Genomic DNA, 13091 nt, shown 5'->3' on the forward strand with positions numbered 1-13091 from the left:
AGCCCGTCCCGTCGAGCCTGTCCCGTCGAGCCCTTCCTGCACGTCCCGTCGAGCCCGTCCCATTGAGCCCATCCTATCCGTCCCGTCGAGCCTGTCCCATTGAGCCCATCCTACCCGTTGAGCCCGTCCCGTCGAGCCCTTCCTGCACGTCCCGTCGAGCCTGTCCCTTCAGGCTATTCTGCTGAACCTGCAGAACAGACCATCTGGTCAACCCACCTAAATGCCTGGTTGGGGGTGGGGGGGCACTGGCTGGCCAACTGGTCGACCTCAGCAGGGCACAGCAGCAGCTTTGGTTCCCCTCCTAACCAGCAACCTAGTAAGGAGGAAGACTCCACAACCCAGGGTGACTCCACCACAAACCACACCAGCCATCTGCACACACCCCACACCCCTGAGGGATCTCCTGCAATCCAGGAAAGTACAAAGATGCCTCAGAGCTCTGCAGGGGGAATGGGGGCATTCCAAGCCTGCAGCCCCTGCCAGGGGGCAAGTGGGCAGCAGGGGTTGACTAAGAGAAAGCACTCCCTTGCATCCATCATTGCCACCTAGACTCAGGCCCTTCTCCCAAATTGAGCAGGGCTAACCCAGCACAGGTGAACAAACCAACTCAAAAGCAGCATGTACACCCCCACATACACCTCAGCCACTGCATGTAGGTCCAGAGCAGTCCAGGGCTACCTCATGCAAAGTATAATGGAGCTCCCCACACCCACAGGGTGACTGACCCCTGTGGGACAAAGTCAGGCCCCAATCACAACAGGAGCACATGAGGGGAACAGGCCCCAAGCCTGTGAGCCATCCCCCACAGAGGGCATAAGGCCAAGCTCAGAGCCATAGATGCCACCTCCTCAGAACACCTGCACCCCAGACCCCCTACCCTGCTGCACCAGTCACAGACTAGGGAGCAGCCCCCATACCATGGGCTTAGGTACAAGGCTTGGCCCTACCACAGCTCAGGGGAGCCCATTTTGCATATTCACTTGAGAATAGACCATGTGGCCAGAGTCCACCCCAGATAGCACACCCTATTAAGAGGGGTGGTATAGGTTGTAGCTCAGGCCCTCACAGGTTGAGACTACAGGAAAGCCACTTCAATCCATTCCAGGCAAGAGCCCATGGCTCACTTTAGTTTGGACCAGGCCCCAAATGTGGGGCACATTGTAGGCATACAACCCCACTGTACCTGCACCAGGTCTTGGAGAGCCTACAGGCAAGCTCAGAGCCTTGCCCCATAAGCACCCACCCTAAGTGCTACTCCAAGACCAAAGTGCCCATGGCAGCCCCTGTGGCCTCTCAGAGGTGCCACCACCTCACCCCATTGATGAGCAGAGGCCACCCCCACAGGGAGAGCACAGGCACAGCCATCAGCCCAGCACACACCACTGGTTGGGGTTAGGGTTATATCATAGTGAGCAAAAACAGCACCTTGAAAGGTACACCAGAGACACAAGGGCCTACAGAGAAGGGCTACCACCCCTCCCAGCCCAGCACTGACAGACCAAGCCATGGCCCCCAGCCCCCCTCACCACATGGGCAGGGCACCCCTACCACACTGTAATGGGGCTAAAGATAAACACTGTTCCATGGGCAGGCCAGTAAAGGCAGAACAACCCTGGGGTACATGGCACCAGGGGGGCAGAGCCTCTGAGCTAGATGAGAACAAACTCAGCCATCAGCTCTCCGTATATACCCCTAGCTGCCCTCTCCTGGAGGCTGCAGCAAGCACCACCCCACACACACAGCAAGGCTCCCCATGGCAGTTAGGGCATGAAGCCTGCCCCAGCACCTCTGGGGCATGCCTATCATGAGAGCTAGAATCCCATGTCCAAGCTACAGCCCTCACAGCAGGAAAGATGCCACCCAGGGTCCCTTGTACACAGGACTCAATCAGCACTTGACTCTACAAGGGAGAATAGCCATGCTTTCACTTCCTATTTGCCAAACAGCCCCCACTATTTGACAGCAGCATTGACCCATGCACAGAGGCAGGGCTCAGTGAACAGCCCACTGCTTGGGCAACAGTCATTGGCAGTTCAGGCACCCCCACTGCCCACCAAAACTCAGGAAGCCTGCAAAAACCTCAGTGATGGGGGCACTGACCCATCAGGCAATACTCAGTCACCAGGAGCTGGGTCTCTACCTGCCCACCAGGGGCACCACCACTATAGGGCCCAGCTAGAGGGCTCCACTCCACAACCAGCCACATAGGACCCCAAGGCCACCAGCTCATAAGGGCAAGCAGCACCATGTGGGAGATGGGTACTGCCAGCACCACTCAGAATTCTGGGCCTCTGATATGTCCAGGCAACACAGGGACAGCCAAACCCCAGGGTCCCCATAGGCCCAACAATTACCACACCATTGCTGGATCTACTGTAATATTGTAGCCCCCATGGGGCTGTGGTAGCCTGGGCACTGCCCAGGGTCAGGCACTCCCTTCCCAGCACCAGCTCTCCCTGCAGGCCCACCTTGAACAGTGGAACCAGCAGCATGGGGCTCCTTTCTCTGGCATCACCTCTAGCAGCAGCACCATACAAAGGCTGCCCTCCAGCTCCAAAACAGCCCCATGGGCCCAGGTGGCTCAAAGCACTGGCTCTTTTGAAAGTAAAGGCTCCAGGTGGCATGATACCCCACTGAGGGAACCAGGCAGCATCTACCAGCCACAACACCAACCATGAAGCTGCCTAACTAGCAGCCACAGGTGCCCCCAGCAGTGAGGGCCAAGAAGATTGACCCAAGCACAAGATTCATCTGAGGTCCCCCTACAACTTGGCTGCTTGGTGAACATCACAACTACAGAATACAAGGGCCCTTTCACAGCATCCCAGAGACCCTGGCACAATGCAAGCCAAAGGGCAGGTGCCTGGTGTTGGCTAGGGCAGCACAGAGCATGGGCAGAGAAGGCCAAGACAAAAAGGGCCACAGGCCCTGAGGGCCCAACTCTGAGGCTGTGCACTCACAAAAGCAGGGTCAGCTTATGACAGTGGCAACTGCACAACTGACCATCCATGAGGTGAGGACAGGCTCCCTAAGGAGCCATATCACTGAGGTGGGTAGTTGATACCCAGTCAACCCCAACTTGGTCTGAGGCCAACACTACACCCAGTCTACCCCAACTTGGTCTGGGGCCAGTAGGGGAGCCACAGGGACACAAAGCCAGAGCAGTACCAACTGCTGTGGTGCTGCCTTCAGGGCATCAGAGCAGCAAGGCACACAGGGGGCCAAGGCCCTATAGATATCTGAAGAGGAATGCAGGGAAGGAGCAAGCCCTGAGTCATTGGGGCACACAGCACAGGCCAAGGACCCAGAACACATGGAGGCAGCCCCACAGAGAACATGCACCCACCAGGGCAGCTGCATCCTCCCAGCCCCTATGGGGAGCAGCCACCAACATTGGTGTTGGCACAAGGTTTGACCCAGTAGTAGCTTCAGGCCTGGGGATCGCTACACATCCATCTGTGCTTGGGCCCACCCTGTGGGTTACAGAGCTCCACATCGGAGAGCCCCCACGCACAGGAAAGCCTGGTGCAGGCCCCAGCGCTCACCATACCAGGTGGGGGGCTGACGAGTTTATATTCTAGTTTTGAAACAAGGTTTCCAACACCACTCAGTGCCTCCCCTCCACCAGTTCCCAGGTGGGGGGTGCATTGCGGGTCCCAGACTTGCTTTCATCAGGTTATGAGAAGCCTGCGGGAGACTCACAGCTCTGCGGGCAGCGCCCCAACTGCTCCAAGACAGATGCTTACTGCAGACTCCGCGGCCTCCCACGGTGGACAGCGGTTTCGCCACGCTTGTTGCCCCCTTGGGGGGGCGCCCCCTCCCCGCTGTTAGGCAGAGGCAGCATTTGCTGGAGGTCGCGCACGAAAGCGGGCCTCGCTTGAGCTGCGGGGCGGCGGTGCTACCGCGGGGTGCGGCGCTTTGGGCGCCAGGACGAGCGCACGGGCTCGCGGAGACGCGGGGAGACGCAGAGGCGGGCAAGGAGACGCGCGGGGCTCCACCCCAGGGGAGGAACCACTGATACTCTGGAGGTAAAAAGCGCTGATTTGGGGCCAGAAAAACCTCGGCGCCCAGAGGCGGGGCGGAGCCGCAGGTCCCCGCGGGCCCCTGGAGCGGGGGCCCGGCCCTCGAACCCCCGGGCGACCCCTTTCCCGCCGCCCCGGGCGCGCCGGGGCCTCTGGTCGACCTCGGGCGCGGGGGAGGGGCCGGGACCCCGCGGCGGGGCCGTCCAGCCTTGGCCGTGCGGGCCCGGCTCCCCGCCGCGGCCCTCCCCGAGGGCGGCCCCGGCCTGACCCCGCCGGAGACCCGCGTTCTGCGGCCCCGGGGCCCCGGGATCCGGCTTCAGCCCACGCCGCCGGCCCCGGTTCGCGGCCCCCGACCCCGGCCTTTCCGCGGGCTTCGGCGCGAAGCTCGCAACTCGCGGGTCTCGCCAGGACCCCGCGACCGCCCCCGCCCCAGGTTCTCGGCCCGGCTCAGCCTTCCCGGCCCGGCTCAGCCTCCCCGGCCCCGCCCGCGGCTCCGGGTTCGCGACTCGGCCCCCCGGCCTGGCCCAGGCTCCGGCTCCAGACACCCCAGGCTCGCGGCTCGCGGCTCGCGGCCCCTGCCCCAGCTCAGGCGCCGCTCCCCACCCGCGGCACTCGGCTCCCAGCCCCGGCCCGGCCCCGGGGGCAGCGACCCCGCTCCATTCGCGGCCCCGACCTCCGCGGCTCCTGCCGGAGACTTGCGGTGATCAGCGGCGGCACCTCGGGCCTTTGGGCACGGCGGCGGCAGGAGCGGGGCTGGACCCCGGCCGTCCCCCACACTCCCTGGGCACCGCCGGGGCTCCCTCCCCCGGGCGGGACGCGGCAAAGGGGTCGATGGAGATGCAGCCCCCCGGGCGCGGGCAACCCGGCCGCAAAGTGTGCGCCCCGCGCTGGGCAGCGTCCCGCGTGGCTGCAGGGGTTCCGGGCGGGCTGGGGTCCCGGGCTCCGGGTGGCCTGCGGGGGTCCCGGGCGGGCTGGGCTCCCCGGGCGCTCCAGGCTCGGGCGAGCTGGGCATCTGGGCGGGTGGGGGGTCCCGTGCGGGGGGTCCCGGCGGGCTGCGGGAGGAGGCGGGAGGCACCGACCCCGCGAGGAGCTGGTCGACCCGCGCAGCGCGCAGCCCCCACCCGCCCCGGCGAGCGCGCGGCGCGCCCCACCATAAACCTGCTCTCACAATCCCCGGGCGTCGGGCGCCGCGCGCACAGCCCGCCCGCCCGGCCCGGCCCGCCCGCGCGCCCCGGCCTCCTGGAACCGCGCGCCGGGCGCCGCCGCCAAATCCGCCCCCTTCGCGGGTGGGTGGGCGGGCGTGCGGCAGGCGCCGTCTACGCGGCAGTCAGGGCCGCGCGGCTCTGGCGGGTCCGGGCGGCCGCTCTCCCGGGGAGAAGCCGAGACCGGGCGGCCGAGGCGAGGCGGTGGGGTCGGCGCGCACCAGCACGAGCCACGCCTGGACGCGGGACGCGACCCAATGGCTCCGGGCTTGGGAAGCGGGGGCGGAGGCGGCTGGGGTCACCCCACTGCCGGCTGAAATTGGGGAGCGGGTGTCCGGCACCCGCCTGGGGGCGCAGGGGTTGCCCCGATGTCAGGCCTCCAGCCGAGCGGCCTCCGGCGGGGGCCTCGAGTCCTCCTCTTGGGTCGCCTCGCCTGCGGGGGGTGGGGGGGGCCTTCGCGCGCGCCTCTGGGCACAGGGCTGCCCTGCGCGCCCGCCGGCGTCTGCTCGGCTCGGCTCGGCTTGTCTGGGGGATGCCAGGACCCTCCTCTGACGCCGAGCCTCGAGCCTCGCGCAGCTGCGCGCAGGGTCCTGGGGCGGCTCCTCTGGGCCCTCCCGGAGGGCTCAGGAGGACCTGATGCGCGCCAATGGCCGGGCGCAGGAAGAACCGGAACGCTGGCTTTCTGACTTGGAGGGCCCCCAGGGCTACTAGTGCTGTGGATGCTCACCTGCATCCGTTCACCCAGGGCTCGTTCTTCCTGAGGACCCACTGTGTGCTGAAGCCCGGGTGACATCCAGAGTACAGGGGAGAGTCAGACCCCACAATTCCTGACCTGCTGGGCACCAGGGCCAGGCCAGGGCTTTCCCCACTTACTCTCTTCCCCGGATGTTTTCTGGGGACCTACTGTGTGCCAGGGCCAGTGCCGGTGATGCCAGACCAGAAGCAAAAAGTCCGACAGCCCCTGGTTCCTTGGCTGAGCTGAGCTGAGCTGAGCTGAGGCCTCCCGGGTCTGGGCTCGCCTCCCCCAGCTGCACACCCGCAGAGCCCTTGTACTTAACTTATTTTCTAAGAAATCACGTTCTTCAAACTTTTGGGGGCGGGGGTGGAACAAAAACACCTGAGCGTGGCTTGGACAGGGATATGAAGAGATTCACTGTGTTGGGATGACGCTGCGGCTGCTGAGATGATTGTGCTTAGACGCGCAAGCAAAGTGTTACCAGTGAGGCAGGCCAGATCTTAGAATTTATTTCAAAATAATTTTGGAAACATAGCCGTTTCCATGACCTGTTTCAAAAGCAGTCACCTATTATAGAGCTTAGTAAACGCTTGTTTTTCATGGTGTTTAAAATGTCAAAGGTGTTGGATTGGGGAACGCACCGCGCTTTATACTTTCCGGTATAATCGGAAAATCTCGTTTCTGAAACGTGGGGTTTCTGCGCAGACCTGCCCTGCTGGGCACAGGGCGGTTCCTCAGTGAGGGGCCGCCCGCGGGGCGCATTCAGGCCGATGAGCGAATATTCACAGGAACCCTCCTAACCGGAGACAGGGCAGAGGCAGCCAGGGGACCACAGACAGTGGTGCCTGCGGGGGCCCTGGGAGGACTCTGGGGGGACTCGGTGCTTCTGGGGGGACTTAGTACCTGGTGGGGGCTCGGTGCCCGGGGAGGGGTGGCTGGTTATTTTTTTGACTGCACCAGTTGCCCACCGCGGGGACGTGACTGGTGAGACGATGCTGGGGTCCTGCTGTGATGATGGCTCCGCGGGAGGCCGCGGCGGACCTGCGCCCAGTGGGCCACGCGCAGCGGGGTGCCCAGAAGGTGGCGCCTCCTGGAAGGGGAGGCCTTTGGTGTGCGGTGCCCCTGAGCCTGGAGGGTCGGGCCCCGCCCCCCCCACGCCTCCAGGGCTCCCCGACCCCGCGCTGTCTCCGCCCCCCAGCCCGCGGGGAGGCGCGGCCAGTCTCTCCGTCGGGGGTGGGGGTGAGGGTGGGGGTGGGGGTAGGAGTGGGGGTGGGGGTGGGGGTAGGAGTGGGGGTGGGGGAGGGGCCACAGCCCGTGAGTCCTGTTCCTGGCGGCTCCGCACAGTCGCGGTTCCGGACCTGCTGGGCAGAAAAGGGAAACCCGAGCTGGTGCCCTTTGTCCCGGGAGCAGCGGCTTCGTGGGGAGCTGGCGGAGCGGGGGACTCACGCAGAGCAGGGGAGCCAGGCCGGGGCGGGGCTGTGGGGCCCGGCCAGGCCGGGGCGGCGAGGGGAGCTGGGCGCGGGGCCCGGGCCGGGGCGGGGCTGCGAGGGGAGCGGGGCACGGGGCGCGGGGCCCGGGCCGGGGCGGGGCGGCGCAGGGCAGCGGCGGCCACGCGGGCGAGGGTCAGATCGCGCAGGGCCTCGGGCGCGGGCTGGGTGTGGGGGGTGCCCTCGTGCTGGGGGCCCCGAGCCCTCGGGCTGCACCCCTCTCCTCCCGGGCAGGCGAGGGAAGGGGCCGGCGCGGGGGTCGCCCCGCCTCTGCTCCGCGAGGGAACAGACGCGCGCTTGGCGCAGCCGGCCCTCCCCGTCTGGGTCCCGCGCCGGGGGCTTTGGGCGGCCTCCCCAGGGCGCGGCGGCCAGGACGGGGCGCCGGGAGTTGCGGGGGGCCGCGGGGGAGGGGCCCATCCGCCAAACTTTACTTGTGGACTTCAGTGGCTGAGCCGCTGACCACGACCCCCCCCCTTTCATCTCCCCTCGCCGGCGGCTCCCCCAGGCCGACAGGCCCCCAGCGCGCCCCTGTCCCCTCTCGGGCAGCGCGGGCCCCGGGACCGGGAGCCTCAGGAGGGGCGGAGGCGCTTCCCAGCCGCGCGCACCGGATCCGGCAAGGAGAGCGGGGCGGGCGGGGCTGCTTCTCGGGCCCTGGACTCTCCGGCGGGGCGGGCGGGGGAAGGGCTGGACGCGGACTCGCTCTCGGCTCCTCGGGGCCCTGAGGGCGCCCCCGGGTCGGGCTCGCCTCCATCCGGGCTATTTTCACTGCCGCGGGTTTGGGGTGGAGTTCCTCCCGCCCCAGGCCCAGCAGCGGGAGGGCACAGCGGGTGCCCGGGGGTGAGCAGCTGGGGGGGGAGCCCCACCTCACCGCAGTGTGACCGGAGGCAGGAGAGCAGGTGCCCCCGAGTAGCAGGGTATCGCGGGCGGGGCCTCCTCGGCCGCTGACCCCAAATGCTGCTCAGGGTCTGTGTCTTTGGGGAGCGTCTCCCCTTCTCCCTCTGTCGGGTGTTTGGCTGCGGAGTCCAGTCTCCTGTAATCTCCCCCTGTCGGGGGCCCCTGAGGGCAGCGGGCTCGCCCTTAGCTTAAGCCGCCAAAGAAAGGGCTGGAGAAACAGCCGCTCCTGAGGCCACAGGGTTCTGCGCCCGGGAGGAGGTGTGGGAGGGCAGAAGGTGTGGGAGGGCAGAGCGGAGCCACCAAGGCTGTCGCAGGCCTGGAGGACCCCCTGGCATCTGTGCCTTCATGCAAGGCCTCAGGGCCCCATCTCTCAAGGCCTCCCTGCACACTTCACCCCTGCTCTGCTCCTCCCCGCTCCCCTCACTGCACCCTCAAGGCCCCCCTGTCCTGTCCCCAATGTCATGAACTGAAAGAGCAGCTGATTCACGGGCCCCACTTCCAAGTGGGGACCCTCCTATCTTTGGATGGCTCGGCTGGCGTGGCTCCTCTCCCCGACGGTGTAGACAACTCGCTGACTTTATGACTTTGGGGGCCTGGGGGCCATGGTGGAGATGATGGTGGGTACCGGAGGCTGCTGGTACCCGAAACAACCCTGACCCCGAGCACAGCATCGCCCTCCTCTCTGGGGACTCTGCCCTGTACACCCCCCCAGGTGTGTCAACCACTGTTTCCTGCCCCCCCTTTCTTCTGGTGAAGTCCCAGTAGCTCTTTGAGTGCTCCCTGAGTCCAGAGCTGCCCCGTGTCTGATTCCAGATGCCGCCATGGTGGGAGCCTCTAGCAGGGACCCTCTGCTGGGAGTGGAGACCTTCCCGCAGGGGAGCTGTTCCCTTGGGCAGAAGCTGCACAGCCTCGGGGCAGCGAGTCTCATGCTGGGTAAGAGTGGGAAGGGGAACCCGGCCTGGAACCGGGTGCAGCGTCAGGTCACTGGGAAGGGACACAGAGTGCCCCCCAAAGCAGGACGGCGGGAGAGCTGTACAATTGTTGTGATCTTTATAAAAACGTTTCCTAAGAGAAATGCCTTGTGCCTTCAGCCGGAGCCATTTCTCTTTTGCCTGAAAATGCACAGAATCGATCCTGGCACTTATGTTCTGTTGCAGGCTAACGAACAGCGCCCCTGATGCTGACGCAGCTCAGGGTGACCAGGAAGCTCGGGTAAGTGACACTCAGATGTTGGAGCTTTGATTATGACGCATACATGAAAAATGAATCCATGTTAATAAATACCATGATCGATGTTGTCATCGCCTCTGAAGATCATCTCATTCGTGGCTCCAGTACACAGGTATCTTCTCATGTTGAGAGAAATACTTTACCCCAAAACTGCAGTGAAATAAAATAAATTGCATACAGGTAGTGAGTCCCCCCGAAATGTTACTTTTTCCTATCATGGAACATTCATAAAACAGAGCATTAAAAAAAAACAAAACACTTGGTGTTATTTTTCTACAGACACATTAGATGTGTTTGGGGAAGATGAAGAAAGAATATTGCTGAGATAAAACCTGTTTATCATGTTTTAGAGAACACGGTGTTAAATAAGGCCACTGTGGCGCTACCACAAAAGTTCACCTGAGTGTTTTAATGCCCCCGGCTCTCCTACTGCCTGTGGCATCTCCACTGAATGAACCAGGGTTTGAACTCCAGGAGAGACAGAAAGTGAAAGCCACAGTTGAACTATCAACTATGATCTTTGCCAGGACACTGGATTTATATTCACCTGTGACAGCTTGAGCTGGACGCGGGGATTCCATTCTATTCTAGTCTTCTTTTTCTTTTTGTAAAGACAAGGAAGTAGTCACAGGGAGAGGCTTTCAGTTATACAAAATTTTGTTTTATGAAATATCCTGGCCCCATTCATTATTCTGTCCTGCTCCTCCTGTAGGTGTAGACAACTTTCAGGACTCTCGTATTTGGAAGCTGGAAGGGCACAGACTTTGAAGTAGTGTCTTGTTTTCACTGCTTTATTGTTCATTGAAGCTATATACAGCTGTGGATTAAACAGAATAAATGTCTAAATTTAAAAAAGAAAAAAAGGGGCAAAAGATGTTTATTTGGGTTTAAAAGCCAGCCAGAGCACAGGTTCAGGCTAGAAACCCAAACCCCCTCACTAAAAAAAATGAGGTGACCTTGACATTAACTCCCAATGCTGCTGCTCTGCCCTCCCCTGCGTGACTAGCAGGAGGCCATGTTTCATCCTCAAATGTTTTCCTGTAACCACATGGCATTCTTAAGACTTTTTAAAAATTACTTTTCCCCTGCCAAGGAGCAAGGAGGTCATTTTAACAATGGAGCTTTCATCAGCTCCTGTTACTGGTCCTGATAATGACAGGGAGTTGTGTATATTATAGAAGAGTAGAATAAAATAGGATGAACAGTATCAAAAAGTACTCTTATGATTTAGCATGTTTCCTTCCTAGTTTTTTCCCCAATATTTGCAATTGTGAACTAGAATGCCTGTGCAGAAGGTGGGTAGTAGCTTGACAATTAGAAAATGAGCTTCCATTAAATACATCAGGGAATGTACAGTCACATCATATGATCTTCGTCCTTAAGGAAGCCCCTATATGACTGTCACTCATTTTTTTCTTTGCTCTTCACTACATATCCTAGGTCTGTACCACTGCGTGTATCATTACAATGTGATTTTAATTTTGTGCGATGCTTAATATTTAAATTAATCATGTTGTTTCCGTCTCAGATGTCAGTCAACAGTATGAAGGCAAGACTAGCCCACATTTTGGATGCAGCTAGACTGTTTATCCTCACTGCTGTGTAACAGCCCACTCCACGCTGTTGTTTACATTGTGTTCTACTCACGTAAGGAGTAAGAAGAGGATGTTTCATCAATATTTTCTTTCTGTGGTGGAATGACATTATTGCTAGAATTCTCCACTTTCAACATTTAATACTAAGTACTTCCCATACCATTAAAAACTTTCCAGTGTTATTGTATCTAGTTTTTACATTTAATTTTGTATATATTGGCGGTTTTTACTTAGTTTCAAATCATCTTACTGTAAATGAAGTGGTAGGGAGCATTTTTACACATAAAGATTTTTTATCTGAATTTGGAAAAATTTCTTTAGGTCACTTACAAAAATAAAATTACTATTTCCATTGAAAATGTAAGTATTTTAGGGCCTCCCCGGGGGCGCAGCGGTTGAGCGCCGTGCTGTGGAGCTGCCCGCGGCCTCTGCAGCGCCGGTTCGATCCCCGCCGGCCTCGGAGCCGCCCACAGGGCGGCGACCCCTCCCGTCTCCCCGCTGCGCCCCTCGGCCGTGTGCTTCTTGGTCAGTCAGCCCGTGCTGTCCCCGCTGTCTCTGGTGAATCCTCTCACCCTCCCGCGCATCTGGCCTGTGCCCCGGCTGTTCTAAAACAAATAAATCTATAAAAAAAAAAAAAAAAAGGAAAATGTAAGCATTTAAATTTCATAGTTCTCCGAAGAAGGGTTGTGAACTTACTTCTCAGGAACAGTGAGGACAGATCTCCTCTCCTGCCGTCATTTCTCCGGTCCCGCTTTCCGGGTCAAGCTTCCCGCCGCGGCGCGGTCCTCACTCGTGTCAGCTCCCGCCATCGCCCAGCGGGTCAGCGGCGCTCTCAGGCCTCGGGCAGGTCCTTGAGCAGCCCTTTGCCGTATCGGCCCTTTAAGTGCGCCCGCGGCCGTCACGTCATCACGCTGAGACTCCCAGGATGCACCAGGCGGGACCTGAGCGGCCGCGCCAAGAGCGGCTCGCAGGGGCAAATTAAAGGAGCGAGAGGAGCGAGTGTCGCCGCCTTGTGGACCGGGGTGGTATCGTGGGAAAATCGAGGTCAGAAACGCGAGCGGGACTGGGAGTGGCAGCGCCAAGAGCGAGGCAAAATAAAGGCCTGAGATGAGCAAGTGTCGCCGCCTTGTGGACTGGGGTGGTATCGTGGGAAAAACGAAGCCAGAAAACTTAGCGGGACCCTAAGTGGTCACGCCAAGAGCAGCTCCCAGAGGCAAAATAAACCGGCGAGAGCAGTGAGTATCGCCGCCTTGTGGACCGGAGTGGTATCGTGGGAAAATCGAGGCCCGAAAGGCGAGCAGAACCGGAAATGGGACCGAAAGTGGCCGCACCAAGAGCGGCTCCCGGCGGCAAAATAAAGGGACGAGATGAGCGAGTGTCGCCGCCTTGTGGACAGGGGTGGTATCGTGGGAAAATCGAGGCCCGAAAGGCGAGTAGGACCGGAAGTGGCTGCACCAAGAGAGGCTCCCGGCGGCAAAATAAAGGGGCGAGACGAACGAGTGTCGCCGCCTTGTGGACCGGGGTGGTATCGTGGGAAAATCGAGGCCCGAAAGGAAGGCAGGACCGGAAGTGCGACCGGAAGTAGCTGCACCAAGAGCGGCTCCCGGCGGCAAAATAAAGGGGCGAGACGAGCAAGTGTCGCCGCCTTGTGGACCGGGGTGGTATCATGGGAAAATTGCAGCCCAAAACGCCAGCCAGACCGGAAGTGGCCGCCATGAGCCGCTCCTGGCGGTGTAATGAAGGTGCGGGTGGAGCGGGTGGCGCCGCCTTGTGGCCCGGAGGGACCATGAGGGGGAAACGCAGAATGAAGACGGCAGGGGATGGGGAAGGTAAAGCGCCAGGAGGGGTGAGAAAGGTGGAGAGGAAGGCGGGAAGCCGGGGGAGGGACGAGGTAGTGGGGCCAAGCACGGAACAACGCGCGGGCC

General features: G+C 61.1%; 1 long non-coding RNA gene across 1 annotated transcript; it reads right to left on the minus strand.

Moving 5' to 3' along the window:
• Positions 1-9238: 9238 nt before the first annotated feature.
• On the minus strand, positions 9239-12065 carry LOC119256276 (uncharacterized). The gene is made up of 3 exons (XR_005127684.1): positions 11863-12065; positions 10119-10388; positions 9239-9721 (listed from the first exon to the last, which is right to left on the minus strand). It is a non-coding gene; the product is annotated as an uncharacterized LOC119256276 (long non-coding RNA).
• Between the last annotated feature and the right edge of the window lie 1026 nt (positions 12066-13091).

The sequence above is a fragment of the Talpa occidentalis genome, unplaced genomic scaffold, assembly GCF_014898055.3.
Source record: "Talpa occidentalis isolate TD23 unplaced genomic scaffold, MPIMG_talOcc4v2.1 talOcc4.3, whole genome shotgun sequence".
Classification (NCBI taxonomy): domain Eukaryota; kingdom Metazoa; phylum Chordata; class Mammalia; order Eulipotyphla; family Talpidae; genus Talpa; species Talpa occidentalis.